General features: G+C 50.4%; 1 protein-coding gene and 1 non-coding gene across 5 annotated transcripts in view; both read left to right on the forward strand.

The window, feature by feature from the left end:
* The window catches only part of GFOD1 (glucose-fructose oxidoreductase domain containing 1), a 114,441-nt gene that overhangs the window by 26,454 nt on the left and 60,672 nt on the right, over positions 1 to 27,315 (forward strand). The gene's annotated exons all lie outside the window — the stretch shown is intronic.
* TRNAR-UCG lies at positions 7,839 to 7,923 on the forward strand. Its single transcript has one exon. It is a non-coding gene; the product is annotated as a tRNA-Arg (tRNA).

Raw genomic sequence — 27,315 nt, forward strand, 5'->3', positions numbered from 1 at the left:
AACAACAACAACAAAACAAAAACTGTCAGAGTCAACATTTAAACCTACGCAAGCTGCCTCTCCACTTCAAGGATGACGAGCTCAAGGTGCCCCGGGGTACTTGTGACTCACTGTGTGCCACTGACGTCCTTGTCACCCACACAACACACACGGGCGACCTTGGTACCCATTACTCTGAGAGGTGAGAAACGAAACCCAAGGCAGATTCCGGGGCTGGCCAGGGGGGTGATCTGATTGCCTTCATCTCTGCTTGGAAACCTCTCCACCCAGCGCCAGGAGCCTGTGGCCTCTGGGGAGGCAGCCCGTGGGACTTACTAAAGTTGGCTTCAGCAACGATGTGGCAAGCACTTACTTCGAGTCTGTTAGAGGCGGAACGAGTTGGGGTCCTGCCCTCAAAGAGCACCTAGTCCCCTGGGGGACACGCTGTGGTACAGAGCGACAGGCTGTTGCGAGCCTGGGAAAGGAGGGGGCCAGGGTGTCGGGGCCCGGAGGGGATCTTTATAGAAGTTCCATGAAACTGTCCACAGAAGTGACATTTGAATGGAGGCTGAGCCAGGACAGCTTTGCCGGCAAGGGAGTAGCGGGAGGTGATGGGCTTGGCGTGTTCAGGGAAGGGGCCTGGGGAGGATGTGAGTTCGGCTGGAGTGTGGGGTGACGGGCAGCACTGACTGTTGTCAAAGCCAGCAGCCCAAGGAGCAGAGTGCCGTCCAGGCGGTGGGGAGGGTCACCACCAGCTCCGTGCTGGGAAGACCGGTCCCTCAGGGGCAGCTCGGGAGAGCCTGAAGGTGGCGGGCAACCAGAGGCAGGGAGGCCAGCCGAGGTGGTAGGACCCGCTGTGGCTGGTGGGCAGGACGTCACTGTAGTAAACACAGGCAGTGGACAAGTGGACCCACAGATGGCAGAAGTGGGAGGTGGAAGGGGAGGGGAGAGGAGAGGCTTCCGGAGGGATGAGCTTCCTTCCGGGGGACGTGGGACCGCCGTGTGTGTCCCTGATGGACGAACACTCAACACAGAGTCGTGATGATAAGTGAGAGCTGCTGACGTATCTCTCCGAAACAGTGGCTGAGTCCATTAGCAGCAAAAAACCGGTGATGATCATTTCTTTTTTTCTTTTAATTTTTTTGTTGATGTTTATTTTTGAGAAAGAGAGAGAGCATGAGCAGGGGAGGGGCAGGGAGAGAGGGAGACACAGACTCGGAAGCCGGCTCCGGGCTCCGGGCTCTCAGCACAGATCCCCACACGGGGCTGGAACTCACGGACCGCGAGATCATGATCTGAGCCGAAGTCGGACGCTCAACCGACGGAGCCACCCAGGCGTCCTGATAATCATTTCTTTTGCTCACCAACTTAGAGGTGACTGGGCTCAGCTAGATTGTTCTCACTCAGGGTCTCTCTTCCTGGTGCTGCAGTCTGATAGCGGACGGGCCTGGGATCTTCTGGAAGATTCCTGCCCACACCTGGGCAGGGAAGAGGAGATCAACAGGGGGGCTGGAACGGGTGGGGCTCCTCAGCTCCCCACCACCTTCTCTCGCATCTCTCCCCACCAGATGTTGGGGGGTAGCTGGACTTTTTACAGAGTAGCTGGACGTTCCCAGAGCGAGCGTCCCAGAACCCAGCAGATGGTCCTGTGTGGCTTTTCAAACTCAGGCTTAGAAGTCATGCCATCATCACCCTGCCTCATTCTATTCACTGCAGCTGTTACAAAGGCCCTGGGCTCAAGATGAGGGGATATAGATCACCCCTCTTGATGGGAGGGACATTAATTTGTGGAGGTGTTTCCAACCATCCTCCACGAGTCTATGATTAAATTTAACCACCGTGGTTTTTAGAGGGGATAAAGTAGTGCTAGAACCCTATTGGGAGCATCTATCACAGAAGAAAGTAGAGAGGGGACCTGTGAATTGGGGATGTAGGGGAAGCTTGGGTGGCTCAGTTCGTAGAGCCTCCAACTTTGGCTCAGGTCACGACCTCAGGGTTCGTGGGTTCGAGCCCTGCATGGGGCTCACTGCTGTCAGCATGGAGCCCTCTTTGAATCCTCTGTGCCCCTCTCTCTCTGCCTCTCCCCTGCTCACGCGTACGCTCTCTTTCTCAAAGATAAGTATTTTAAAAGAGAGAGCGCGAGAGAGATGTAGGCATATTCTTTAGAGATATGAGGCTCTCTGCCAGACTCAGCTATTGTCCTCACTTGATTCCCCCCTTTGAGGGAGCAAGTTGCTTGGATTCCACGTCTGAGTTCAGAGGGAACAGAATTTGGTGGGACCATTACTGACAAAGATGGCACCAGGGTGGGCTTGTCCTGGGGCCCTGGAGGAGGGAAGTGGGAACAAATAGACCAGTCAGTGCTTCAGAGTGGGCACAGGCTGGAGTGGAGGAGCGTTCCAGAACGGATTCTGTGAGTGGGGAGGATATGTTCAGGCCTGTTAACCTGGTACCAAGCGTGAGCCTCAGTGCCGGGGGAAGGGCCCCGAGGTATAGAAGAGAGCTGTAGCAGTCTAGACCGTAATCGGACGACACCATGAAGGCGTGAGCCGCAGACATCGTTCCTCAGCATCGGTCTTGTGCCCAGCAGTGTTGAAGTACGATAGTTAATCATGGCAGTAATACTAGCATCCAACGGCTGATTGGCGTATTAGTTTCTTGGAGCTGCTGTAACAAAACGGGAGGCTTCAATGACAGAAGTTTATTGTCTCTCAGTCCTGGAGGCTGCAAATCCCAGGGCAAGGCATGAGCTGGGTTGCTTCCTTCCCAGCGCTGTGAGGGAGACTTTAGTCCATGCCTCTGACCTGCTTCTGGTAGTTTGCTCTCTGGTCTTCTTTGGCTTGTGGATGCCATCGTCCCCACCTCTGTCTTCATTTCCCCGCGACCTTCTCCCTGTACGTGTGCCTGTGTCCAACTGTCGCCATTTTAGAAGGACACCAGTCACATTGGACTAGGGCCCACCCGGATGACCTCATCGTACCTTGATCATCTGCAAAGACCCTATTTTCAGGTTAACTCTGAAGTATTGGGGGATAGGATTCACGTCTTTGAAGACTCATAATTCAACTCCTAACAGTTGGTAAAGATGGGACAGAATCTCTGCCTGCCCCTTTCTTCATTTGCCCATCTTGCTTTTGAGGAGACGCTGGTCCGATCTATTGGTTACCACCATGGCGGTCCTTTGGGCTTTTCTTCTCACCATCCCACGTCGCTTCTTAGAAGACATCCCATCACAAATGCTCCCCCCTCATCTTCCTCTAGATTCCCTTCTCTTGCCTGTGGAGTGATGGAATCTTTTTCTGGCTGCCCTTGGTGATGATAATCAGGACCATACCACCCCCACAAAACAGGTTCACCTCGTTTTTATCATTGCAGCGACCCTATAATGCAGGCATTGGCCCCATTTTATAAAGGAGGAAGGTTGGGTCCAGAGAGTTTAGGTCACTTGCTGAAGGCCACACAGCTCATAGGAGGGGCTGGGACTGTAGTCAAGATCAGCCTGACCTCTCCACCACACCACATCGCCTGATGAGTTCAGTGGGGGAGAGCATTATTGATTACATCTCTATTTCAAAGGAGTTTGGAAATGGTTTATTAGATGATAAATAATACAGAGGAGGTTTAAAAAATGTGCAGGAGGAAACGGGGCCAAGGGACTGGGAAGCAATCAATTAGACTTGTATTTTAATTGTCCTTTGTTCCCTTTGGGTGAGCCAAGGCCTCTAGGCTTGTGGGACAGGATGGGAGTGAAATCATCCTTTCGAAGCACTGATCCCAGTCTGAATTCCAGGAATTACATCTGGAACCTCTGCTGTTGCCTGGATAGAAAACACGTTTGGGTTTCATCGGAAGGCTTGTCTCTGATGTAGCCCAAGCTAGTGATTTAAGGATGCTGAGAGCCAGTGAAATCTCCGTGTTTATTTTTCCTGCGAGATTAGGCTGGCAGCTACTTCCAAAGAATTTCAGTTATAAAGTCCAGTTTAAAACTATACTAAGGAGGGGGCGCTTGTGTGGCTCAGTTGGTTGAGCGTCCGACTCTTGATTGTGGCTCAGGTCGTGATCTCATAGCTTGTGAACTCAAGCCCCGCGTCGGGTTCTGTGCTGGCACCACCGGAACCTGCTTGGGATTCTCTCACTCTCTCTCTCTCTCTCTCTCTCAAATAAATCAATTAAAAAAAAAAAAAAAAACAACCCTATATACCAAGGATGGCTTGCTTACTCTCAATCCCATCCAGCTGCAGGAATGTGTTACAGATGGATGCTAACACTTAGCGGGAAATCTGTACTCTCCGTCAATAATCAATAATCAAGAGCCCGGCATAGAAGTAGCAAGTGTGGTGTCATCCAGACCCAGAGCCCCAGTTCCATCATTCCCTGCGCATATGTCTTGCTCTCTGCACCAGTTTCTCAGTGTTTCTGAGGACCCTGAATTGGACGGACAAGAAACGGGTTACAAACGGAGACTCTTGGGCCCTACCGCGTCATATCAGGTACCACCAGTGGCCGGGGGAGCCACATGCCCCGTTTGACTCTCTGCTGGGGGCAGGCCTATTAATCATCACCCCCACACATTTCCTGAGCACCTGCTATCTGTAGGGTGTAGTTTTACGGGCCGTAGAACTTTCTAGAGATCATTCCTCTATTTTAGGCTCTGGAAAATCACAGCAAATCCGGGTCACTTCTGAAATCCCTGGCGGGTGCCCGTTTGCTTCTGGCAAGTCTGCGCCAGGATCCACAGGAGGGAGCGTGTCTGGGCAGGTTGAGCTCCCCGTGCAGTCTTTCCCGCTTTCCTCGTCGGGCACGTGTGTCTCTGGTCTGCACAGCCTCGTGCCGTAGGCAGCGTTGCCTTTTTGGCTCAAATTTACGATAGAAAGCCCCGTCTTTGATTTTCCCATGTGGGCTGGCCCCTAAGTCACCTACTAGTCATGAGAGCAGAGAGGAGCGGGAACGTGTCCCTGCCTGGTGCTCCCCACACTCCTCTGCCCAGGTCCCCCGGAGCGGGGGAGGGGCACAGCTCAGCATGCCCAGCAGGGATGACGAGGTCTTAGTTCAAAAATTCCCGTGAACTCTTCATTCTGCATGCCCACGTGCCTGTGACTGTATGATTAGATCCACTTTTATTCCCGGGAGGCTATCATATGCCTGGTGTGTTTGTCTGGGGGGGGGGGGGTGGGTACAGGTGCCCTGGTCTGTGAAGCTCGAGGCTAACACTCTGTTAGCCTAACACTCTGTTCAGCATCGATCATCTGCAGTAAGAGAGCCATTGAGATCTGCCTGCATATTATTTAGATTCATGCTTTTTTTCTAGAAAGGATTAGAGGTGGCCGCTATGGGTAGCTTAAACATTAGCCTGTATTCAATGGCTCAAAGAAAGTGGAATAAACCTGATCTGTCATGACAGCATTCATTCATATTTTTAAAAAACGAAACCAATCTATAAGAAGAAGATTCCTCTCAACCCTCTGGAGCTTCCTGCGAGATAGGGCGGCCATGCTATGGGCCACCCTTGAGACTCACCTTCTCGGGATGAGGGCTTCCCGGGACCGAGCCGGGCTGAACCAGGAAAGCCCCGGCCTGTCAGGCCTGCTGTGCCAAAGTCATGGCCAGCAATAGGTTAAGAGTAAGCAGCAATCAAGCTGGAGGAATGGGTCCCTAAACTCTCATACTGTTTGAAAATGCTGTCCACAGAGTGCTGACCAGGCAGGTAGGTGTTCAACCACGACCACCTGGCCGGTCGGGTGAGATCTTCAGCTATTCGTTTCCCTCCCTTTTAGCAGATTCCCGAGGGTAGGTGTATGAACACAGCAGGGCAGGCAGGATCGGGACAGCTGGACCCTCTGTGCTCTTCCTGATGGAAGGCTGCTGTTTGTGTAGGTGACTCCCGAATTCAGCAGACACGCTTTTTTCCCTTCTGCCTGGGCTTCCTCTGTTCTGACAGAATGTCAGGTGGCCCGTGTGGGGGGCGCTGGTGACAGGGGGTAGCGGGATGTCTGGCTTGCTACCCATTTGGGCCTAATGATTCCATTTCTTTCTCAGTGTGTCAGCCTTTGGGGAGACACAGGATCTGCTCTTTAGAGTTAACACCTGTCCACCTCTTCGGCGTTTCTACAACCAGATTCAGGCCAGAGACCAGGGGGCTTTCCCATTCATGGTAGGCTCCCTGCCCAGAAGCCTTCTCCAGGACTTCTGTGAGCCCCGGGGTTGGCTTTCCTCTCCGGAAACAAAACCCCTGATGGGCGTCTGGAATTACCAAGGTGATTGAGTGATAGGGACTTCTGAGAGAAGTAACCCTGAGTGTAAAACTCAGCCCAGATCGGGTCAGTAACCGGATCCACTCTGCACCCCTCAAGGCGTAGTCCCCTACTGCCAGGCTTTCAGAATCCATCAGGAGGCACGGGTTTTCCGTTTAGGTGCTCGCAGGGACAGGAGCCTGGGGGTGGGGGAAGGGAGTATGCCCAGAGCCCCAGTGTGACAGGCACATGAGCCGAGAGATTTAGATCAGAAGGCCTCAGATGACTAAACCCTAAACTCTAGCGGGAACCACAGAATCAGATGGTATACAGTCTCATCCCAATGCGTGTATAATCTCTTTGAGGTTTTTCATATTGGGGTAGCCATAGGTTTGCCGTGAGTGACAGCTGAAGGGTGAAGCCAAGGCCCTGGGGTCTGAAAGACCTGCTTCTCCGCCACCCACCCCCCCCCCCCAACCCCAATCCCTGACTCCTGCTCTGCTGTCCCACATGGGGCCACTTCTGTCTCCCGCTGGCAGTCACAGAAGGGCGAGGAGGCGCTGGCCGTGGCCCTTGGCTGTCAGCTCTCATCTCCGAATCATGGAAATGTGCCTTCTCTTCATTTCTTTTTTTGGTTGGCTTGGATGAAGTAGTCACTCAAAGGCCAGAAAGGAGGATTTGGCGATACGCCAGTGAGTGAGAAGCCTCTTGGTGTCCTGGGTCTCTTGCTGTCGTTCCAGCAAGAGTGTGTTACACGTGCCCCTTTGCAGGACTTTCAGGACACGTTGGCTTTGCTGGTTCCAGCAGATTTATCGGCTTAATGCTCTCGTATTGGTTTCCTGGGCCTGGATGCTAACAAAGTACCTCCAACTGTGTGGCTTAAGAAACAGAAATGTCTCACAGTTCTAAAGCCCAGAAGGCTGAAACCCAGGTGTTGGGACGATCGGTTCCAGGACTCTCCCCGAGCTGCCGGGAGTTCACTGGCCATCTTTGCCATTCCTTGGCTTGTACGAGCCTCCCCGTCTCCAATGTCATGTTCAGTGGTGGCCTCCCTGTGTGTGTGTGTCCGTATGTCTGAATGTCCCCTTTCTATAAGGACACCAAGTCATATTGGGCAAGGGCCCAACCACTCCCTCGTTTTAACTTGCTCATCTGCAAAGATCTCATTGCCAAATAAAGTCACATTCACAGATGCTGGGGGTCAGGACTTTATCTTTCACGGAGAGTTGGCCACGGAGGGGAGACGCAACTCAACCCATAAGATTTGGCTAAAAGGGTTTCTGTGCTCACCTTCCGTGGGAGGCCTTGGGAGCACGGGTTGTGGGGTCCGATGGCCCGGTCGAAAGCTGTCACTTACTGTCTGTGTATCTGTAGGCAAGGTGCCTGCCTTGCTCCCGTATCAGTAAAATGGGCAAATTAAAAAAAACAAAACAAAACATAAATGAATAAAAAGGTTGACGGAGGCAAATAAGTTAATACGTATAAAGTTCTTCAGAAAGCAGTTGGCATGTTACCGTTCCCTCACTAAATGTAAGCTGCTATACTGTTATCGCTATCGTTTGACTTGTTTTTTAAAGTTCTGAGGACATCATATCATAAAGGATGCTTTAAAAAGATGAACTGAGGGGCGCCTGGATGGCTCAGTCGGTTGAGCATCTGACTTCGGCTCAGGTCAGGATCATGTGGGTCGTGGGTTCGAGCCCCACTTTGGGCTCTGTGCTGGCAGCTCAGAGCCTGGAGCCTGCTTTGGGTTTTGTGTCTCCCCCTCTCTCTGCACCCCACGCGCCTCCAGCCCCCGCCGCTTGTACTCTTTCTCTCTCGAAAATAAATAAACATTAAAAAAAAAAAAAAAGATGCATTGAAAGGAATAAGGATGTTACCACCTGGATTCCTACATGTGTACATCTTCAAATGATCAAATAGTTGTCCCCTGCAGGGAGTCTGCAAGGATCCGTGGTGTTTTGAATGCAGAAAACAATTTACCTTTGAAACTGGATTTATCCGTTTAAGAAACATTTATTCAAACCTTGCAGTGCGCAAAACACTTCATTGGGGTGTTCAGGTGAATTTAGAAACGACTAAGATAATATCTCTGGGTTTTAAGGAGCTCGCGGCCTAGTGAGAGACACAGGCATGCACCGATGTGATCGTAGGCGGCAACAGACCTTGTGCAAAGTGCTGTCCCTGGATTAACCTGTGTGTTCACACAATAATCCGGCAAGATAGATACAGGGCCACGGCCCCCAGGCCTCGATGCTGAATCCACAAATAACAACAACAACAACAGCAACAACAACAACAACAAAAATCTAAAACCAAAGCAAACAAGCACTCCACAGTCCGAAAACTGAATTTTTTCTTTGGTTCTGTGCAAACTCATTTGATCACAGAGCCGAAGCTGAACTGATGCGAGATAGTTTATTGTTTGATTTCTCTGGCCCGCAGCACGTGAGTGTTCATCCAACACCTCTCTCTGTAGAAAAATGCTGGGGGTGATACGTAACATCTAATAAATGCACCGTATTTTTCTAAGAGCTGGGAGACCTAAATTGTATCTGGCTCCAGAGAGTTTGGAAAAAGGACGGTGAGCCTGTATAATTAAATATTTTACAGACAAGGAATACCGAGGTTCAGAGGAGTGAAGCTGTCTGCTCAGATCTCGAAGCTTCGAAGGGAGGCAACTGGCTTTCGGAGCCAGCCCTCTCTGTCCAGGGCTCCAAGCTTGGTCACTGTGTGATTCCCCAGCTGGGGAAGGCTGGGGGGCAGACTTCTTACCTGTCATCTTACGCGTTGGCCCCTGGCATCCCCAGCCTTCATTTCTTTAAACTCCTTGAATCCGGAACATTTCCGCAGACTTTCTTTGTCATAAGAACCAAGAGGCTAACTCTACAAGCTTGGGCCATCCAGTCCTACTGGTATTTATTAAGTCTGTTTTGCTTGTAGGTCACAGAAACCAGCCCCAGGAGTAGACAGAAAGGGGTCGGGGGTGGGTGGGTGAGGTATGATTAGGGTACAGGTCCATGCCTCGGCCTCAGGAGGGATTAGGAGGAGGGGTACAGGGATCCTGAGCGAGTTCTCTCTTTGTCTTCTACCTGGGTTTCCCTGTGTGGCCTCCGACTTTCTCTTTCCTAGTCCACACTTAGAAAACAGCTACTACCACCAAAATGCAGCCCTCTAACTCCTCAGAGACGAGTCTAGAATCTCTGCAATCTAATCCAAATTCTGCGCCTGTTACCTTTCTGCATGTGAGAACGGAGAACGGGGGCGGGAATGGGGGTCTGGTTAAAGAAAACACAGCATGCAGGGGCCCTCCCTCCCGTGGTGGATTTGATCAGGATCACTAGTCTTCCTGACCTCAACCTAGCATTCGCTATGTCTTTGGAGTAAACATTCCCTTGACCTTAGCAAGCTGTTTGGCCTTTGGCTGCCCCTGCCCCCGAGCTACTGGCTTCATATTGGAGCCACAATACTGGGACCCGCTTAACACACTACTTGGAGGGCTTTACTGATGACGTCTCAAGACGCCTACAGAGTGACCCAGTGTTTATCAAGATGCACTAGACTTGACCCTGCATACTCCACGACCTCTTCATGACTCAGCTACTGGTCATTCCTCCCTGATCTCCCCAGGTCCAGTCACAGGGCCAGGCTGCTCCCTAGGCTCAGGCCTCCACGTTGCTGGCCTGTTCCGTTCTCTCAGGTCTGGAGGTCATGGCTGAGGGCCATGGACCAGGGCCAGGTCAGTGTCAGGGGCCAGGAGAGTCTGGAAGAGGAAAAGGGGCCTTCAAATCCAGATTTATTCTGGGGCAATCACTGAACCTCCCTATGGGTCTCTTTCCTCATCCCGTATCCTGAAGGGAATGTACCAGATGTTCTTTCAGGGGTCTGTTGGTTCTGAGAAATTCTGTGATGTCCGTGAGGGACTCTGGCGGGAGTTGCCGAGCACTCACAAAGAATGAGCATCACAGCTGATAAAAAGGATGTCATACGTGTCAAACCGGGCAGTCCATAAGTGAGAGCCTCTCTAACATCAGGGTAGGTAACCTTACTGAGCAACCCCCCAGGGCAGGTGTGGTCTGGGATTCACATACCTCGGCCCGAGTCTCGGTTTACTTGTGACACAGGCCCGAGACTGTCCGCCTGAGAAAGGCCTGCTTGCAAGGCTGACCTTTGGCTGTGGCATCTGGGAGCTTGGCTGTAAATAGTTCCCTACACGGATATAAAACTTTCCCTAAGCGATAAGCACGGCTCACTGTGCCTAAACTGTTTGTGCAAAGCGTGTATGATTTATACCGAACGCTTTCCTCCTGGAAGTCCGGAATTTTGGTGCGTTCCGGGCAGGAAGTGCCGACGTGACCAGCCTCCAGTAGAAACCCTGGACACGGGGTCTCCAATGGGCTTCCCTGACAGACAGCAGTTCACGCCTGTGGTCACTGGCAGCCGCTGGAGGGATTAAGCATGTCCTGCATTACTCCCACCTGGGAAGGTAGTCTTGGTGACTTGTGCCCGGTTCCCCCAGACTTTGCCCTGTGAGCCTTTTCCCTTTGCTGTTCTCGTTTCCTGTTCTTTCACTGTGAGCAGTCATAGCCTTGGGTATAACTATATGCCGAGTCCTGTTAATCCTCCTCCCAAGCCTCGGCGGGTCTTGGGGACTCTGGGTACTCACGGACTTTGGAGTGTCCCATAAGTAAAGATCAACCCCACACCCCTGTGCTGTTCCCCAGTGCTAATTCATGGCACAGAGTTTACTTAGGGTTTTGTTTTGTCTTGTTTTTGCCTGTTCCAAGAGGAGCGGCAGTTTAGTTAAAATTGTGTCCTGCGTCCTAACGTCCCCACTAGCCCCACATAGAATCCAGTGAGAGGCCAGAGCATTCGTAGTCCCCGTGTAAAAACTCAGCAAGGAACTCTCCTCGGTTCGGCTTGACATTCCATAATATGGCGTGAAATTTCTGAAACAGTTTGGCTGGCATTCCTTCTCATCAGGGCAACTCTGGCAGCATGCTTCAGGATTCTTGATCAAATGAGGCTACGCATTCTCCAAGCCAAGCAGCGAAGCCAGTGGGTCTTGTGTAAGTTGGAGGAAAAAAAAAAAAAATGACTGATGGAGGAAGATCATTTGGGAAGAAACGCAAGCAAGGGAAGAAATATAGCAAGAATGCTTTGGGGAAGTGTTCTGTTCCGAAAAAAGTCCTGCCCTGGGGAGGTATGGTCTTGCCCCCTTGGTGGCAAGACCTGGGAGTCTATAAGTAAGTCGTGGAGAACACGACCTGTGTGTCTGGCCGTCAGATCTTTTATGGCCCATGAGGACTCTAATCCCAGTATCTGAGTCTCTACGAAGCTGTCTTCTCTGCTGCCAGCTGAGCTGGGTTGCCTGGGTGGTTGAGTACTTGCTCTCCAAGGCCAGAAGGTCACTGCTCGTACTCCAGCATTTAAAATTAGCCCCTGCTAATGGCTTTGGCTCTCTCTCTGGAGCCAGAGCTGGAGGTCGGCAGCTCCAGAACATCTTCAGGAGGTGGTGCCAGGACCCCGCCCACCGGGGTGCTAGAAGCATGACCCCCAGAGGCCCGTTCTGAGAGTCTGTAGATTTTGTGGCAGTTTAGTGGCACGAGACGCTGACTTTACCTGGATGCGGCTTAAGGGCGTTTTTCTTCATCCCGGGGAGAGTGGAGGCAAGCCATCGAGTCGCACACGGAGCCTCTGCAGATGACGTAGATATTCTGCCCTTCTTGGCATGTGGGAGGAAGTCTGAGTGTTGCTATGGCATTTGGAAGCTTTCACTCTCTTTTCCAAGTTGTTCAGAGATCCACGTTTGGTGGGCGATGACCTTTTCTGGGGGCCCCTGGGTGGCTAGTTGGTTAAGCGTCCAGCTTTGGCTCGGGTCTCGATCTCACGGTTCGTGAGTTCAAGCCCCACGTCGGGCTCTGTGCTGACAACCCAGAGCCTGGAACCTGCTTCAGACTCTGTGTCTCCTTCTTTCTCTGCCCCTCCCTTGCTCACACTGTTTCTCTCTGTCTCTCAAAAGTAAATAAATGTTAAGAAATTTAAGAATACCCTTTTTGGGGGGCGGCTAAAATGACGACATGACACAAAAGGGAACTGTGGGCCAGCCCCTATTGCAGAGCGCGTCCTTGGTGCAGATTACTCGGCGTGCGAAGTGCCTTATTTGGGTGGAGGAGACACTTGGGAGAAGAGGCTTCTCCTCTCCCTTCTGGAACTTTCCTTTGGACAGGACAAGGTGGCAACGCCGCAGTGCCACCATCACCTGGGAAAAAATGGCGGATGGGTGCTTGCAAAGCAGAAAGGGAAATTAACGGAAAATAGCTGCCTGAGGTGAGCATTCCCCTGTCTACGTTTAGGATGGATTGTAGCCAGAGTCAGATGTGGCTAACTACACCGACATTATTAAGGAAGAGGCTTTTGAAGGAGCCATTCAAGCTGACACTTAATCCAGAATCCTCTCCTTTTCCTGCCAGATCGGCTCCCCTTCTTTCTTCCCTGCCTGTGTTCAGGGCGCACACACCAGAGACTTGGAACCATTCTGTGCGTCCCCCTCCCTCGTCCCCCTGAATCCTACCAACCACTGCAGATTTGACCTCCTCCCTTCCTCACTGCTGCCAACGCCTCCCCAGTTGAGGCCCTCAGCATTATCTCTGAGGAAATAATTTCTAGAATAAAAGAACATGCATCTGCCATTTATCCAGGTCCCCCTGCTGCTAACATCTCATCCCTGTTGTATATGCACTCTTATTTTCTCTCTCTCTCTCTCTCTCTCACACACACACACACACACACACACCTGTCTAATCTTTTCCTAACCGTTAGAGGGTGATTTGCATACATCATGGCCTCTAACGCCTATATACTTCTGTGTGTATTTCCTAAGAACGGGACGTTCTGTTACAAGACCACGATGCAGTTATCTCAACTTCTGTGAATTAACCATCCACACGCTGTCTCCCCCCCCACCTCCCTTCCATAGCCCAGCTTTGCCACTTGACCCAATAGTGTCTTCGGTAGCCCTTTATCCTCGCCATGGGCACCACGCGGGTCAGACGTTGTGTTTACCTGTCGTGTCTCATTAGCATTTTCAAGTTTTTCTCTCTTATGACATTCACATTTTGGAAGAATACAGTTCCTTTTTTTTTTTTTTTTTTTTTTTTTTAAATAGTATGTCGCTCAGTTTGGGTTCGTCTGAGTTTCTTCATGGTCAAATTCAGGTTCTCCTGTTCTCAGGATCCCATGTGGAGATGCACAATGTCCCTGCCCGGCATTGGTGGTGGTAATTTTGATCACCCAGTTCAAGGCATACCTGGTTGCTCCTGTGTCTATTACTATCTGTTCGGTTGCAATTAACAAGCAGTCTGTGGGGAGACTCTTTGAGACTATTTCTGGCTCACCTTCCCAACTGCTCCCTGGGTTTAACATCCATCGATGGTGTTGTACCTCAGCCGGTCTCTGTTAGGATGGCTGCGAAACGATGCTTTGCCAACACCAGCCTCCCCATGGGCCTCCCCGCCTCTATTCTTTCTTATCTACCCCGCGTCTATTCAGAACTGGTTCTCGTTCTGTCATCCCCCACGCATCAGGGCTTCCCCTGGCTCTTCTCACTCTTGGGATAAACTTCAAGCCCTCATTGGCTCTGTACGTCTTCATCTTTTACCTCCACCCTCCCCCACCCCCGTCATTTGCCCTTGTCCTCTCTTCTCTAGGAGCACCTCAAATACACACTGCAGTATACCTCAGTTCCCTTTACTTTCCTGACCGGAATGCCTCCTTCCTGATGACTTTGCCTGGCAAACTCCTTTGCATTAAATTTTTTTTTTTATTTATTAGTTTTGAGAGAGATGGAAAGCATATGAGTGGGGAAGGGGCAGAGAGAGAGGGGGATAGAGGGTCTGAAGCGGGTTCCGTGCTGACAGCAGAGAGCCCGATGCAGGGTTCAAACTCACGGTCTATGAAATCATGACCTGGACCAAAGCGGGATGCTTAATTGACTGAGCCACCCACGTGCCCCACCTTTGCATTTTAAAAAACCCAGGTAGGTTCCCCCAAATCCCTCAAGGGAAGCCTTCTCTTATGCCTTAGGCTAAGGTAAGTTTCTCTCCTCTGGGCTCCCAAGTGACTCGCACCTGCCTCTGTCATAGCACTTACCACAGTACAGTGACATTTACCTCTCTCTACACCCCCACCGTCACCCCCCTCAAAAAACCCCTAGTTCCTTGGAGGCAACCAGGTCTTACTGAATTCTGGAGTTTCAGCAAGCTCAGTGCCTGACGTGGAGGAGTGGTGTTTCATAAGTTTGTGTCATAATAATGAATTTCTAGGATATGGTCGTGGCAATTCTCAAACATAGCGGACCAGAGGATTCTGTCTGTGTCTCTCTTTTTCTAATTGATTAATTTTAAAGAGGCCTTAATTTATTTTTTAAAAACACTCTATTGATGTATGATTGACACATAAAAGGCTATACATATTTAATGTAGGCAACTCAGTGAATTTGGGGGTACGTATACACCTGTGGAGAGATTCTTTTTACGGAGCATTTTTAAAAGCTGGTGTTTCATAAAATATAGCTTGAAAATCCCTGGATCTTTAAGATTCCTTCCCATTATGGGTTGAATTGTGCCCCTTCCCCACCCACCCCCGCCCCCCAAAAAATTTATGTTGGCGTCCTAACCCTGAATACCTCAGAACGTGACCTTATTTGGAAATAGGGCCTTCAGCTTAAAATGTGGTCGTTGGGTGTGCCTTAATCCAGTATGACTGGTGTCCTTATGAAAAGGGAAAACTCGGGGCCACCTGAGTGGCTCAGTCGGTTTAAGCATCCGAGTCTGCTTGGGATTCTCTCTCTCCTTCTCTCTCTGTTGCTCCCCTACTTGTTCTCTCTCTCTCTCTCACTCTCTCTCTCTCTCTCTCTCTCTCAAAATAAATACACTTTAAAAAATAAAATAAAAAGGAAAAATTTGGAGACAGACACTTGCCCAAGGAGAGCTCCATGTGAAGACAAAGGCAGAGACTGGAGCGATCTGGAACCAGCCAAGGGTTGCCTGTAAATGGCCAGAAGCAGGAGAGGGGTGTGGAATGGGTTGTCCCTCACGCCCTCAGAGGGAACCAACCCTGTTGATACCTTGATCTTCAGCTCCCAGCACTGTGAGACCACACATTTCTGCTGCTTGAGTCACCTCATCTGGGGTACTTTGTTATGCAGCCCTAGCAGACTGATACACCTTCCAACTTAAATCTTTGCTCTTCGATAATGATGGTAACATAGGGATCTGCTTAACATCTAGGAGGGCATACAGGTTCCAAAAAGGGTTCTTAAACATTCCCTTCTAGATTGGGAAATTTTTGCCAAAAAACGTTGACACCTAGAGCGGACGGGCCTAGAATTCAGGAAGCCACTTCAGCTGTAGGCCCTACGAGTGGGCAGGAAGGGTCCGGTGGGGGTAAGGGACACATTACTACAGGCTGATAGAAGGAGGGGAGACTCAAATACATGCTTCCAGCGTCTAAAAGCTCTCTTTGCTGTCAGCAGGACAGATTGGTGGGATCATGGCGGCCTGCACGTTCTCTCTCAGGATGCCCACGTCCTTGCAAGCCCTCCCTTGCCGTAACTGGCTGCCACCTGCATAATTGTGTTTGAGGGAGTAGACGCAGCCTGCACATGGGATTCACCACCAATCTTGGGGGCGTGTCTGCTGACGCTGCTTGAGAATGTCACTCCAGGATTAGCAGGTGGCTGCAGCAGGCCTGTTTGGACCTGGCAGATATCCAGCTCCTCCCGGCTTAGCCTTCCTCTCCTGGGGCTGCACGCCCAGGCTTCTCCTGGGCTAACTGTCTTCCAGAAGGATGGTCCTCCCTTTTGACGGTAGCCTCGGGTTTAGAGATCGGGGCCGTGCGTTGTTATAACTGATCACCCCACCGGTGGCCCCTACCGTGCTAACAAATACAGATCTCTGTTTCCAAGCTTTGCCCTTGTTCTCTTAGGGCAGCGCAGGAGTGCTGGTTCCTAGGGTTTGATTTTGAAGTGTCAGGTGAAGAGGTCCATGGGGGGTTTCAAAGTGATTTGAGGGCCCCTGGGTGGCTCAGTCGGTGGAGTGTCTGACTTCAGCTCAGGTCATGATCTTGCAGTTCATGGGTTCGAGCCCCGTGTCAGGCTCTGTGCTGACAGCTCAGAGCCTGGAGACTGCTTCGGATTCTGGGTCTCCCTCTCTCTAGACTGCCCCTCCCCCCGCTCATGTTTTCTCTCTCTCTCTCTCTCTTTCTCTCTCTCTCTCTCTCTTCACCTGCCCCACCCCACCATCTCTCAAAAATGAATAAACGTTAAAAAAATGTTTTTAAAAAGTGATTTCAGGGGCACCTGGGTGGCTTAGTCAGTTAAGCGTCCGACTCTTACTTTCGGCTCAAGTCGTGATCTCACGGTTTTGTGAGTTCGAGCCCTGCATCTGGCTCTGTGCTCACAGTGCAGAGCCTGCTGGGGATTCTCTCTCTCCCTCTCTCTCTGCCCCTCCCCCTCTCATGCTGTCTCGCTCTCAAAATAAACAAATAAACTTAAAGAAGCCCTTCCATTTAAAAATAAAAACAAAGAAAAGTGATGTGAAATAAATGCCACTGACCTGGGTGGCTGTTTAAAAACCCACGCCCTGTTGCGTGTTACAGACCCCAGAGCGGCGGCTTTGTTGAACTTGAGTTTCCGGCCTCAGTTAGGATGCTGGCAGTGGGGCTGTGTGTGTTAGGCACGTGGACAAGGTGGCTGGTCCAGACCCCAGCCCGTGGCTCTGTGCTCGCCGCTCGCCCTGCGAGTCCTGGTTAGTCCCTGCCAGCACTGCTCTCCTCCTTTTGCGGCGGAGCAGGCAGAAGCTCTCGCACCTTCCCTCTGCTACCGTGTGTACGTCTCTTCTAATCAAGCCTTCCGCAGCTGGCTGCTTCCTTGACGTGATGCCCTATGAAGAGATCAGACCCGCACAGCGGTGTCGAGCCCCAGAGGCTTAGGACGGCGAAGGGTGGGATGTGTGGACTGTGCAACCCAGCGGGACAAGCTCCTGGCTTCTTAAAGATCAGACCTGTGTTTTCTTATGTGTGTGCCTGCTCTAAGCTGCAGCAGTAACATGTCTTCTTACAGAGCACGTTTCTTGGTTCTTTGGAAAGCGAGCTTGTTAGCAGGAACGGTGAGGTCAGACCCAGCTGTCCCTCCCTCTGGCTGGTGGCAGGCATCTTCTCTCCACGTCAGAATGGTGGCTCTGCGAGGGAAGAAGCCAGGCATTGCCAAAGGACAAAATCTGTTTGCCTTTGGCCCTGGAAAATGTTAGACAAGAGCTTATTCTCCTGAATTGTTTGAATACTATGGCTAGGCTGCTAGGGAAAAGGTAGGGTTGGACCTTGGTCTCCTTTGAGCAAGGGCTCAGTAGGGGCACCTGGACGGCTCAGTGGTTAGGCATCCAACTCTTTTTCTTTTTTTTTTTCAGATTCATTAATGTATTTTTTTTTTTTTAAATTTTTTTTTTTCCAACGTTTATTTATTTTTGGGACAGAGAGAGGCAGAGCATGAACGGGGGAAGGGCAGAGAGAGAGGGAGACACAGAATCGGAAACAGGCTCCAGGCTCTGAGCCATCAGCCCAGAGCCCGACGCGGGGCTCGAACTCACGGACCGTGAGATCGTGACCTGGCTGAAGTCGGACGCTTAACCGACTGCGCCACCCAGGCGCCCCTCATTAATGTATTTTTTAATTTACATCCCAGTTAGTTAGCATGTAGCGCAACAATGATTTCAGGAGTACATTCCTTAATGCCCCTTACCCGTTTAGCCCATCCCCCCTCCCAAGGCATCCGACTCTTGATCTCGGCTCAGGTCACCATCTCACAGTTCCTGAGTTCAAGCCCCACAGCGGGCTCTGAGCTGATGGCACAGAGCCTGCTTGGGATTCTGTCTCTCCTTCTCTCTGCCGCTCCCCAACTTGCGTGTGTGCTCTCTCTCTCTCTCTCTCAAAAGAAATAATAGACTTAAAAAAAAAAAAAAGATTAAGGGCTCAGTACAAGTGCAAACATTATTACAGTCATCAAATAGATTATGGCCATGGCAGTGTCTAGATCTTGTTGATATGCATATCAGTTCCTGAATATTCGCATATTAGTATAAGTGAAAAGTGGTGCTCATGAAGCATCAGGAAATCTGGTCCTTTATGGAGACAGGAGTGCGGGCTTGGAATGCTGCCAGACTTCTCCTTTACCAGAATGCTGACGACCTCCCTCCTCCCTCTTCCTCCACTTTGCCTTTTGCCAGAGGCTGAGCTCTGTTTCTTTGCCCGTGTTTAATCCCCTCTACCGTGCATATAAGCCGGTCTGTTACTGCATTACTGACAATAAATGTGCTGTTGTAGGAAGGCTGGTATTTGTATTATTTATCAAGTTAGGTTTAGGGGATTCACTTGATAATTAGAGGAGGTTGATTTTTCTAGTGGAGCTGAGACGATGCAGTTCTTTTGCACGGACTATGAAACTGAAGACAAGTCTAAATTCAAATATCTTCTCCTTTCCTCTTGGCAGCTGTCTCTCTCTGTGGGACCTGTCAGTTCCGTGTGCCGCGTTTCATTAAAAAAAATGTTTTTTAACGTTTATTTATTATTGAGTGACAGAGGGAGACAGAGCGTGAGCAGGGGAGGGGCAGAGAAAGAGGGAGACACAGAATCTGAAACAGGCTCCAGGCTCTGAGCTGTCAGCACAGAGCCCCACACAGGGCTCAAACTCACAAACTGTGAGCTCATGACCTGAGCCGAAGTCGGATGCTTCACCGACTGAGCCACCCAGGCGCCCCCCAAAAAAATTTTTTTTAAGTTTATTTATTTTGAGAGAGATGGAGATGGCACAAGTCGGGGGAGGGGCGGAGAGAGGGAGAGAGAGAGTCCCAAGCAGGCTCCACACTGCCAGTGCAGAGCCCAGTGCGGGGCTGGAACTCATAAAACCCCAAGATCATGACACGCATCTGGGCACAGCACTACCTACCCCTAGCTAGCAGGGAGGGCTGGGGGAGGCGAACTTAATGTTCAATGCTCAGGATATCGTGAAATTATATCAGCCTGGGCAGATGTGAATCGTGGAATGAGTTCTCTGCCGTGGTCTGATTACTTGTAGATTAGCAGATGAGATAATCAGTGTGTCTGAATACCCAGGTAGTTGCAGTGGTTCCTGCCTATCCAGTGGGGAGGAACACTAGGGAAGAGAAGTGAGTGGAGGATGTACGGAGGGCGGGACAGACACACACGGGACGGACACACACCAGGCAAAGCTGAAGCACTGAAAGATAACAACATAAGCACTTCTTTTAAAGTATTAGAGGGCTCTGCGTTTCTCAAAATGGGCTACGGATGTTTGGATCATAACCCGAGTACTGTTTACATTGAAAGCTGTTCTCTGATTTAATAGGAAACATATCTGGTTTTGATTTCTGCAAACATTTGTTAGCAAAATTGCTGCCAGGAGACCCAGCCAGCCCTGGAAGGGGAGAGCGTCTGAGCTCTTGCTTTTCTAGAAGGGAGAGGTGCTGTCCAGGGGCAGGGCTCTGAGCCCGGTCGTCTGCAGATTGATGGATTACAGTCCAGGTGGGCACGGTTCACAAAGAGCTCACATTAACCCTTAAGTTGGCTGCAGGGAGACCTGGGCAGCCTGAGATGGCAGAACTAGTCTCGCTTGGCGTTCCTGTAACAATTATTGTCGACCGGCGGGGCCTAATGTTAATTTCAGCAGGGAGGGCTGCAGAGATCAGCAGTTGCCATCCCAGGCTCTGGAATTAGAGAGACCTGGGTCCAGATCCTCCCTCCTCCACGTACTCGTCTTAGCGCAGGGCGTTTCGATCTTGACTGCACCCTAGAGTCACCCAGGTTGATTTTAAAACTCTGGGTGCCCAGGCTACACCCTAGAGCAAGCCTGTAAGAATCTCTGGGGGTGGAACACAGGCACGGGTATTTTTTTTTAAAGAATTCGTCTTCTCCCTTCACAGTGGATAACCACGCTGAGAACGACTGTTGATGGAAGATCGCGGAGTTTAGGAGTTCGGTAGCTGTGTTCCCTCATCTGTCAAATGGGGATGATATTTTCTAACATAGATGGTCCCTGTGAAGGTAGAAGGAGATAATACGTGCCAGGTGCTTAGTGCAGCGCCCAGCACATAGTAAGTGCTCAATAAACGACACCCAACTTTACAAGCTCAGCTTCTTTACGCGCAAAAGAAGCAAACTAACAAAACCCTCCTGAAATGCAGAACTGGTGTTATTTCTCGGGTCCAAGGCTCTGGATAAGAGTTGGTGCATTGGAGACAGACAGACTGACAGCCTCCGAGCCTGCAGCTGTGCTGTAGAGGAGAGCTGGGCATCAGAGCCCCTTCTGGGTCGGGCCCGCATGGGGCAGTGGTGCTGACGTTGTCTGACTTTCTCAGACTTGTCGGCGCGCCCAAATCCATTTGAAATCTCAGGGATTCGTCATCACCATTTTTTTTTTTTTTATTTTCAATTGTTTATTCTTTGACCCTCCCTCTCATTTGCCTCGGCATTACAATAGCTGCTTAAAACTCGAGCCTGTTGCAGTGTTTGACAAGGGGGCAGTCTCCAGAGAATCAAATGTGAGTGAAGGTTGAATAGTATGTCTCTACCCTCCTACCCAGCACATCTGGAAGAGTTAAGTCCCGAGGGCTGTGACTGCAGGGAGGATGTCTCCAGAAGTCAAGAATGCAATTGGGCCCCTGTTTCTGTGATTGTACTCTCACTCCCTGATATAAAATCACGTCCACCTCTGGAATATTAGTGGGTGTCTGTATCGCCCTCTTAAACATCAATTAGAAAAAATTCACGCATCGTGTCTGGGTTAACAATTCTCTGGGAACATTATCAGCTAGTACCCTCACCAGAGTACCGGCTGTGACACAGATTCGCCGGTTCGGGGGGGTTTTACTGACACCTGCTTGGGGCCAGATGTTCACCCCTGTGCCGGGCCACGTTTGGGACAGTGCAATGCCGAGGGCTCGCTTCTGGAGGGAAATAGAGAGTTGATAGCACTGCACTGAGGTCATGAGAACATGCGGCGTGCATGAAGTCCTGACCTCAGGAGGTCTGGGTTAGGATCCTAGGTCAGGACTTGGCCACTGAACCTCAGTTTTTCTTCATTTGTAAAATGGGGACAACGGTGCCTGTGTTGCAGGGTGGTCGGCGGTAAAGATTAGAAATAATACAAATCATACGAATGTCAAGTCCATAAATGCTCAGCGACATAGATTAATATATGAATGTTATATGTAATATGTGCAAAATATGTCATGTATAATGTTATATAATTAATGTCTTTTCCGGGGAGGGACGGATCATCGTGTCTTAAAATTAAAACTTTTCTCCGTTTGTGTTTGGGAAGGCAAAATTTTTATGTTCATAGACGGCACTGTATTTTCTCAGGCTTGGGAACCGGTCATGGCCTACAAGATCTGTTAAGAGTCTGTATGATTATAAGTGATTTTCTTTGTAAAAAAGAAAATTTGCATCCTCGGTTCCTCAACGTTTTCATTGCTCTTGCCTTCCCCATCGAAATAACTGTCTCTTCTGCTCCTTCTTACATAAACGCGCCGTGCCCAGCTTCTTTATTCTGGGTTTCACTAGGATGGGTGCGTCGGTGGATGGAGGTGGGGGTGAGGGGGGCATCCAGACTAGATCTGCAGAATCACGCGTTGGAGTAGAGGTGAAGGCTTATTAACTCACCACATGCCCTTGGAGGCTTTCAGAGTTCTCTGTACATAGGATGACTCACCCCTTTGATCACGTCACGTTGTCACTCGGCATTTAAGGATCTTCTCTATTAAGCTAAACCGATGAGATGACGCACGGAACAGCATCCACAGAAGGCTCAGCACGTGGTTTGCGTGGCTTGGGGGTCTCTCTGTCTCCACATGTATATGTTTTCTTCCTCCTCTTCCTCTCATGCATCTTAAACATCGATAACCCTGGAGCCCAGCCCAGCACAGACGTAATGGATTTTTGTTGAATGAAGGGGAGGGGGAGTGCCTTTTCTTCCCCAGATTCAAGTGCACCAGCAATTGATCCTGTCCAGGGTGCAGCGGCTTGTCACCAGACGCAAGCAGGGACTGCCAAAGGTCGTGATCAGTATTTTAGCCTGTGGGGTATTCCCCGCTGAACATCCACCTGTTATGTGATAGCTGGGGAGTCTGTTGTGTTCAGCGAGCCGACTGAGAGAGATCAGGACTAAAAGGGCATCTGTACTTTTACGTTTATTTGTTTGAGAGAGAGAGAGAGAGAGAGAGAGAGACAGAGTGTGAACAGAGGAGGGGCAGAGAGAGAGAGAAAGGGACACGCAGAATCGGAAGCAGGCTCCAGGCTCCGAGCTGTCAGCACAGAGCCCGACGCGGGGCTCAAATTCTTAAACTGCGAGATCATGACCTGAGCCGAAGTCAGACGTTTAACCGAGCCACCCAGGTACCCCTAGGAAGGACGTTTTTAAAGCTAAACCTTCAGTGGGGCTTGGTGTCTCATTTTGGGAACTCAAAAGTGGGTTAAGGTCAAGGGAGAAGTAGCAGAAATCCAACTTTCTTGCATTTTCTTGTTTTTTTTTTTTTTTTCCCCTAAACCCCTGGCTCTGAGGCCGGAACTCTTTAACGCTGCCTTCACTGAGGCCCATTGCCTTTGGGTCGGGCTCCCCCTTTCTCTCATACCTTACTCATGAGAGCACCTTTTTGGCTTTGAACGTGATTTTAGGAGGAAAGCAAAAAGCCCTCCCGGCAAGGCAGACCTGTTACTTGGCCACACAAGACATCCAGGGCCACTGAGGCTCGTGCTGTTGGACCTCCAGCCAAGCCCAGTGTCTGGCCCCAGATACAGTTCTGTGTCGAGCTTTTGCATGAACACAGTGCCTTTGAGTGAATGTCACCTTAAATGACCCTGCTTTGTATTTCTCAGGCTAGCCAAGCCTTTTATGGGAGAAACCTGATAGCCCGTCAATATTTTCCTGATTTATAGATGGAGAAAATAAAGCCGTGCAGTGATTGAGTACATGCCCAACAATGCAGCAAATAGCAACGTTCAAATCACACCTACCCTTCACCCCTGCAATTCCCTTCACGTCTGGGGATTCGTTTACCTATTTTGGCACAACTGTTTATTACAGCCTGAGTTATAATGTTGAATAACTGGAAACATCCTAAGTGTATATGTGTAGGGGAATGGGTTGTGTGAATTGTGCTATATTAATACGATATCATATACAGCAAGTAGATCCAGAATTCAGATACATATCCACGGATATGGAAAGATCTCCCAAGATTTTAGGTGAAAAGTGAAGGTGTGAAATAGCATGTATAGCGTGCTCCCATTTAGGTTAATTATTTTAAAAAGATAAATATTCTAGGAGGCTATACAAGCAACTGTTCATAATCGTTTGGGGAAGAGACCGGTGAGGGAAAAGTTATTTTCATTTTATACCCTGTAGTGCCAGATTTGTGTTATTTTTTTTAACGTCCCTATTTTGTTTTCATTTCAAAATTAAATTTTGTTTGAGGCGCCTGGGTGGCTCAGTCGGTTAAGCGTCCCACTTCGGCTCAGGTCACGATCTCACGTTCCGCGAGTTCGAGCCCCGCGTCGGGCTCTGTGCTGACAGCTCGGAGCCTGGAGCCTGCTTCGGATTCTGTTTCCTTCTTTCTCTGCCCCTTCCCCACTCACACTCTGTCTCTCTCTCTCTCTCTCTCTCTCTCTCTCTCAAAAATAAATAAACATTAAAAATAATTTTTGTTTACTTCCAAAATTTAATTTTTAAACACTTGTTTCATTTGTGTGCGTGTGTATTTTTTTTTTGTACAGGAAGTACATGTGTGTGATTCAAATTTCAAACGTTCCAAAGAATAAACCACGAACTGTTAATCTCCCTCTCTCTCCACCCCATGGAGAGGCTTGCATGATCAGGCAAGGGAGGGGCAGAGAGAGGGGGAGAAAATCACAAGCAGACTCCATGCTCAGCCTGGACCCCGACGTGGGGCTCGATCTCACGAACCGTGAGATCATGGCCTGAGCCGACATCAAGAGTTGGACACTTAACCGACCGAGCCACCCAGGCGCCCCTGATATTAGCATTCTGATCACACAGGGAAACATGAACACAAGCTGACATCCTCTCTGTCATACTCTCCACTGCCCAACTACTATATTTATAATACTGGGTATTTAGAAGAAAACTAGTTGGGGAAGACACTACATTTTTCTCAGCCTGTTAGCCATGGATAAAAGGCAAGAGTTGAGAATCCCAGGCTAGCCTATTTCTGAGGGCCTGCCCTTTGTCCACAGGAAGGACAATGAACCCCTGTTGTGAACACCCGTTGTTGAGTTTGGACCGAGTCTGAGTCCTAGGCAAGGCATGTGGCGGGTACCAGCCAGTACAGAGATAGCTCAGCCGTCTAAAACTGCTTGGTGTGCTGGAGGCACCTGGGCAGACCCATCCGGAGGTGTGGTACCCAAGACAGTCGCAGGCTTTGCTCTCTTGGAGATTATTGGTCTAGTGGAGGAAAGCACACAGTCGGTTATTTAATTACAGTTATAGTATGAGACGTGACAAGAAACAAGAGCATACACTAGGGGTCTGGGGAAGGCCATTAGCAAAGCAAGTCTTGTTGGCAAGGAGAGGATGGGTAGGAGGGTGGAGAATGGGGAGCAAGCAGCATTCCAGGTGGAGGGAACAGCGGGTGCCAAGGCTTCACGCGGTAACTTTCTCACGATATGCAAGCAAAGGATGTAGAGAACCACAGCCATCATTTTTTTTTTTTTAATGTTTATTCCTTCTTTTTTTTTTTTTTTCAACGTTTAGTTATTTTGGGACAGAGAGAGACAGAGCATGAACGGGGGAGGGGCAGAGAGAGAGGGAGACACAGAATCGGAAACAGGCTCCAGGCTCTGAGCCATCAGCCCAGAGCCTGACGCGGGGCTTGAACTCACGGACCGCGAGATCGTGACCTGGCTGAAGTCGGACGCTCAACCGACTGCGCCACCCAGGCGCCCCTGTTTATTCCTTTTTGAGAGAGAGTGTGTGGGCAGGGGAGGGGCAGAGAAAAGAGAGAGAGAGAGAGAAAGAATATCCCAAGCAGGCTCTGTGCTGCCAGCACAGAGCCCAACGCGGGGCTCGAACTCACGAACCGTGAGATCATGGCCTGAGCTGAAATCAAGAGTCGGATACTCAACCAACTGAGCTGCCCAGGTGCCCCGACAACCATCATTTCTTACAAATCAAAGATACTTTCCTCTAGAGTTCTCTGTTCCTCTGTGCTTGAGTTTAGTTGCTTGATTTTTTTTTTATTGGCAGCCCCTTCCCAGGTAGGTAGCTAGAGGTTGACAGACTCCCAGCTTCTCACAAGAAGGGTCTTGTAAGAGAGGGTAACGAGTACAGCACACAGCCTGTGCCCGAAGACACCCATGAGAGAAAATTCTAGAAAGGAGCAGCTCTGAGGTTGCCCTGGATTGGGGAACCCATGCCTCTCAGGACTGTGTGAGTTTGCGGAGTGACCTTTGCTGCCACAGGTAGCCTGTCAGTTGAAGTGCATCAGACGTTGGCTGAGTGTGTGGCAAATTCTCTAGGCCTCTGGCTTTCCAGCCACATTTTGTCTTGCTGTTTGGTTTTTTTTCCCCCCCTGGTGTTTCTGCAGCACATTGACCCCCATCCCGTTCTCCCAAGAACCCACTGTGCCTCCTCTGATCCCCTGTTCAAGGAAGGCCTTCCCTGCTCCATCTGCTTGGCTGCTTCTTACTGGACTTTGGAGCTGTGGCTCTGACATGGCTTCCCTGGGGGACGTCGACTCCTTCCTTGTGTCCTTCAAGCCTGAGCCCCAGTCGGGCGCTGGACTCCTGGGTTTGCCATGCTATGAAGCCGTCTGTCTGTGACTTTGAGGCTCTCCCAGGACATGGTGCTTCGCAGGTCTCTGCTTACTTTCTCTTGGCATTTAAGGACTTGGCGAGGCCGTTCAAGGAGGCTCCGCAAATGTTTCTTTCCTTTTTTTCTTTTTTTTTCAATTTTTTTTTATTATTATTATTTTTTTTTATTTTTGAGAAAGAGAGAGACAGAGCGTGAGTAGGGGAGGGGCGGAGAGAGACGGAAACACAGAATCCGAAGCAGGCTCCAGGCTCTGAGCTGTCAGCGCGGAGCCTGACGTGGGGCTTGAACTCGCGAACCGCGAGATCATGACCTGAGCCGAAGGCGGCCGCCTAACCGGCCGAGCCACCCGGGCGCCCCGCTGAAAATGTTTTTTGAACAAATGGTCTGCAGACAACACCTTTAGGAACTGGATCAGGGTGATGCTGTATGGACTGAGCCTCCCATCAAGCCTTGAAAGGAGGGATCTGTTCTCTGCTGATCCTCGTGGCAGAGTGGGAGGAAGCCACAGGCAGCTGGGTGAAGGCAGGGGAAACTCACCGAGGAGACAGAATGTGATGCGAGGTGGGTGGAGGGGGAGAGAAAGAGGACACCATCTGGAGGACCCCTGTGGCCTTCTCCCCACCACTGGACTCCCTCCTGCAGGTCAACCCGGTTCCCAGGGGGGAGACTTTGCCCCCCAGGGAACATCTGGCCATGTCTGCAGGTAAATTTGGTTGTCCCAGCTAAGGAGGTTCTATCAGCATCTAGTGAGTAGAAACCAGGGATGCCGCTGTGAATATCCCACAGGGCGGGGCAGTCACCCCCCACCCCCAACAAAGAATGAGCCCGTGCAGAATGTCCCTCGTGCTGCTGTTGAGAAACCCTGTTGTAAGCAGACCGTGGCCTAGTCACATGCTGATGAACAGACCAGGGCTAGGTGAGTAAATGGTCATATTTCTAATTAACCTGTACACATGACCGGTGACCGTTGACAGGAAGTGTTTTATGACCAGGGATCCTCAGAGGAAGTGGGTTGGGGGCCCTCTGCTGCTTTGTTCATTGACGTCTTCTGCCTTCTCTCAGGACCCAGCTTCAGTGGGCTCCTCTGTCAGGGCTTGAGACGGGAAGATAGGCAGGAGATAGAGGCTGCACAATCCTCTGTGCTGCCCGCTCCCAGGACAGCCCCAGCGGCTGGCTGTGATCGTGCACAGGCCGTTGGCAGGCGTG

Source organism: Leopardus geoffroyi, chromosome B2, assembly GCF_018350155.1.
Source record: "Leopardus geoffroyi isolate Oge1 chromosome B2, O.geoffroyi_Oge1_pat1.0, whole genome shotgun sequence".
NCBI classification, from domain to species: Eukaryota; Metazoa; Chordata; class Mammalia; order Carnivora; family Felidae; genus Leopardus; species Leopardus geoffroyi.